Here is a 5,000-nt window from a genome sequence, read left to right as displayed (position 1 = left end):
GAGAGAGGGAGAGAGAGAGAGAGAGAGAGAGAGAGAGAGAGAGAGAGAGAGAGAGAGAGAGAGAGAGAGAGAGAGAGAGAGAGAGAGAGAGAGAGAGAGAGAGAGAGAGAAAATTCCTCATTGGTGAAAAAAGTGAAATAAAGAAAACATATTGTAAATGTGAAATAAAACTGTTGTCAAGATTGAAGTGTTGTGTTTCATTACTTTCCTGTGATAATAAATCAATGTATTTTCGAACAGGCTAACATAGATGTTTTTTTTTTTTTTTTGCATACAGATATACGAATGGATATATACAGTGTATAAAACCACATACAGTAAGTCTAGATACAGTCAATGAACAAATTATGGGAAGTCATTTTCCATATGGTTATCCGTGCATGGATGTGTGGGTCTGCGGAATGCAAAATACATAATACTTGTGTGTGTGTGTGTGTGTGTGTGTGTGTGTGTGTGTGTGTGTGTGTGTGTGTGTGTGTGTGTGTGTGTGTGTGTGTGTGTGTGTGTGTGTGTACTAGTTTGCTTGTGTGTGTGTGTACGTGTACTAGTTTGCATGTGTGTGTGTGAACTAGTGTACTAGTTTGCATGTGTATGTGTGTGCGTGTACTAGTTTGCATGTGTATGTGTGTGAACTAGTTTGTATGTGTACGAGTGTGTGTATGTGTGTTTGTGCCCAAATATATATCTAAGTATGACTGTGAGTTCCCGGATCTGATTCATATAATTATACGTCCGGATACGTAGAACATGAGCAGAGGCTGATTCATTTTGAAAGGCAAACACATTTCATTCATTGACATTCACTGAACCCAAACCGCAAATCGGGTTGACGGATTTTTTTAATCAAAATCAGAGACTAATAAGGCATAAAGACACAAATACACACTAATGTATTAATGTTTATATATATATATACATATATATATATATATATATATATATATATACATATATATGTTTGTGCAAATCTCTCTCTCTCTCTCTCTCTCTCTCTCTCTCTCTCTCTCTCTCTCTCTCTCTCTCTCTCTCTATATATATATATATATATATATATATATATATATATATATATATACATATATATATACATATATATATATACACATACACATATATGTGCAAACACACACACACACACACATACACACACACACACACACACACACACACACATACATATATATATATATATATATATATATATATATATATATATATATATATATGTGTGTGTGTGTGTGTGTGTGTGTGTGTGTTTGCACATATATGTGTATGTGTATATATATATATAAATATAAACATGTATGTATGTATATATACGTGTATATATATATACATATGTATGTATATATACATATATATACATGCACACACATACACACACACACATACACATACACACACACACATATGTACATATGTATATATATATATATATATATATATATATATATATATATATGTGTGTGTGTGTGTGTGTGTGTGTGTGTGTGTGTGTGTGTGTGTGTGTGTGTGTGTGTGTGTGTGTGTGTGCGTGTGTGTGTGTGCGTAAATGATATTACTGTTATCAATTTATAATTTGGGGTCAATGAATGGAATGTGCTTTCTTATAAAAACAACTCGACCATGTTCTACGTATCCGCACTCACGCACGCACGCACATACGCACTTGTGTGTGTATGTGTGTGTGTATGTGTACGTCATGATAGCTTCGGAACATCACGTACGCCACAATTGGACATATCCACAACCGTCGGAAATTCCATAAGGATGTTGCAATCGAGGCACTGACATGTGGCAACTACATCCAGGGACCGTGACCAATGTCATACGTACCAGGTGATCGTGAATTTATGCGAGTTGAACAGGGGAGAACCGCCCTGAACCGTCACTACGTAGGTTTATACCTCACGCAGCGGCCACGTACACGGTGAGTCCCTACCACTCCGCTATAAATGTGACAGGAGAAGTGCCGTTATCAGTGTAAGGAAAATGTAAAGTGTGAAACCTCATGGATCTGAAAGCCTGAATTATCCATCGTGATGTATTTATCCGTCTGGATTCACGTGAGCGTATCTGTCCATAGTGATCAGTGATGAAACGAAAGCCTATTTTTGTTTGTACGTTTTAGCATTCTCCTTTCACCCACAACACGCCTGTGCTATCGTACTTCTCAAGGACTTATTCGTTAATAAACTTGTAATGGCTTATTGACATCTAAACGTGATCCTTTTACAACCCAATCTGCTGTTCAGACCTTAGTCCCGTACAGAAGTGAACAGTTTATGTAAGTAACAACCGACCAGCCATAACCACCGCCTCTCTCTAAGAGCGATCGTTGCCAAGGATAATCCATTGTTGGTTGTTATCCCTAAAAGCATAATCCTGGGATTTGTTAAGTTTTTAGATTTATCCATCTATCTATCCATTCATCATTATCTTAGTTATTGTTATTATTACTGTTAACATCCTTTTAATCATCATAATCAACCATACTATTATGTTTGGTAGCATTGGTTAGTTAGTCAATTTGTTTGTTTGTTTATTTAGTTGTTGGATAACAGGATAAAGAGTAATGAAGAGATTTTTTTTTTTTAATTTTACGAGGTGTGTCTTACCCTAACTTAGATGCCGTTAGATTTTGGTGAACCGGAGGCAGGAATTCTTTTAATGATTACATCCGTTACCCCTATTCCCTTGGTAATAGGGGTAACTGTTATTATTGTCATTAACTTTATTATCCGCCTTGACGGAGTTATGTGTTCTCTGAGTGTTTCTTGTTATTGTTATTACTGTGATTGTTAGTATCATTATTATCATTATTATTGTTATTATTATTATTATTATTATTATTATTATTATTATTATTATTATTATTATTATTATTATTATTATTATTATTATTATCGTTATCATTATTGATGTTATTATATTATTATCATTACTTTTATCATCTGCTTTGACCGAGGTATCTGCTCTCTAAATGCTTCTAGTTATTGTTGTTATGATTATTATTATCATTATTATTATTGCCATTGTCATGATCATTATTATTATCTTTATTTTTATTATTATCTATATTATTACAATCATTATTGTTATTTTCATTATAACTATTACTGTTATTAATATTATTATCATTATTATTACCACTACCACTACTAGTGTTTTATTATCGTTATGTTTATCAATAATGTTGTTATTCTAATCATTATCATTGTCAATATTATCATCATCATTATCATTATCATTGTCAATATTATCATCATCATTATTATTACCAATGTTATCAATCTCATCATCATCATCATTATCATTGATAAAGTAATATTGATAATAGTTATAATAATGATGATAATAATATCAACAATAACATTAATAATATATTTTTCATATCCGCTAACGGCTAAATTTAGTAGCATAATAGTAATGATAATGATCATAATGGTAATGATATTAAATATGATAATAACAAGCGATAATAAGGATGATGATGATGATAATGTTAATAATAAGAATGATAAGAATACCATTTATAATAATAATAATGATGATAATATTTATAATGTTTATAATGATAATGATGATAACAATGGTAGTAATAATAATCATCATCATAGTAATAACAATAATGAAATGAAAAATAATGATAACCATTCTGATAAGGATAATGATAATAATGATAACAATAAAAAATAATAGGAATAATAGCCAAAATAATGATAATGATAAAAATAATTATTATGATAAAAGTAATAATGATAATGAAGATAGTAGTAAAAATAATAACTATAACAACAATGATAAGGATAAAAATGATAAAGATAATAATGATAATGATAATGGTAATAATGATAATAACAATAACAATAATAGTGATAATGATAATGACAATAGTAATGATAGTAATGATGATATGAACAATAATAATGATAATGATAATGATAATAGTAATGATTATCATAACAATGATAATGATGTTATTAACAATCAAATTCATGTTTTACACACATGTATATGAATATATATATATATATATATATATATATATATATATATATATATATATATATACGTTGATAAAGATAATGATAATGGTGAGAGTAATAATGATGATAATTACTATAATAATAGCAGTGAAAATGATAATGATGATTATATACGATAATGAGGAGAATAGTAGTGAAAAGAATAGCATAATTCAATTAACTATATAATCAAATAAAAAATAATTCTATCTGTCCCTCTTATCACCTTATCCTTTATTAGCCAGTAAAATCAACACGTTTTTCCATCGCCGGTTCTTAAAAGTCTGTTTGTAAATTTGCAGAAAGCACAGTGACAAAACCCTTTACTGATAAAAGGCAGGAAACAATGGCACTTTGCATAGAGAGGGGTTGCCGGATAGTGGGTTTTCGCCTTCTAATAAATCTGTTGAAGTTATAGTGGGGTTATTTTGTTTATGAAATTATTTTTTTGTAAATGTGAGGTATACATACAGACTGAGGGGTATGTATTACTGTTACAGTGACATGGATAATTATATATGAAAGTGATTGTTATTATTCATTATCAATGTCTTGTGTATTTATTCATTTATCTATGTATCTGTTTATCTCTCTCTTGATTCACCTACTTTTTTGTTAGTTTATTAATGTATGTATGTATTTATCTGTCTATTTATCTATATATTTATAATTTATTTATTCATATACCTATTTGTTAGTTTATTTATTGTATATGTATGCATACACCAATTATCAATCTATTTATCTTCTACTTATTCATTATTATCTTATTCATTAGTTCATATATCGATGTATGGATGCACGTATGTATGTATGTATCTATCAATCTATTTGATCTTTTATCTATTTACACATGTTTCAGTGTGTTTTATTTCATTCACCTATCTAATCTACCCTTCTACCTGTATCTATCTATCCATCTAATCTCTCTATCTATCTCTTATCTAGCTATTCATGTATTTTCTTTATTTT

At 29.9% G+C, this 5,000-nt stretch overlaps 3 protein-coding genes across 4 annotated transcripts in view; 2 read left to right on the top strand and 1 right to left on the bottom strand.

Annotated features, from left to right (window-relative positions):
* LOC113818760 (mucin-2) overlaps positions 1–187 on the top strand; it is a 31,228-nt gene extending 31,041 nt beyond the window's left edge. The window contains exon 18 of the mRNA XM_070129828.1: positions 1–187. This exon is cut by the window's left edge and continues 108 nt beyond it. The gene's annotated coding sequence lies outside the window, so the exon portion shown is untranslated.
* The window catches only part of LOC113818767 (low-density lipoprotein receptor-related protein 4-like), a 194,277-nt gene that overhangs the window by 45,380 nt on the left and 143,897 nt on the right, over positions 1–5,000 (bottom strand). The window lies entirely within an intron of this gene.
* The window catches only part of LOC113818763 (uncharacterized), a 9,339-nt gene continuing 6,076 nt past the window's right edge, over positions 1,738–5,000 (top strand). Inside the window, exon 1 of one of the 2 annotated variants that reach the window (XM_027370950.2) lies at positions 1,738–1,930. The gene's annotated coding sequence lies outside the window, so the exon portion shown is untranslated. Of the gene's footprint in view, positions 1,931–1,976; positions 2,288–5,000 lie in introns of those variants that run through there. The other variant, XM_070129842.1, reaches the window with a different exon arrangement.

The sequence above is a fragment of the Penaeus vannamei genome, chromosome 2, assembly GCF_042767895.1.
Source record: "Penaeus vannamei isolate JL-2024 chromosome 2, ASM4276789v1, whole genome shotgun sequence".
NCBI classification, from domain to species: domain Eukaryota; kingdom Metazoa; phylum Arthropoda; class Malacostraca; order Decapoda; family Penaeidae; genus Penaeus; species Penaeus vannamei.
Note: the sequence above shows the minus strand (reverse complement) of the source record. Positions and strands in the feature narration are given on the sequence as shown.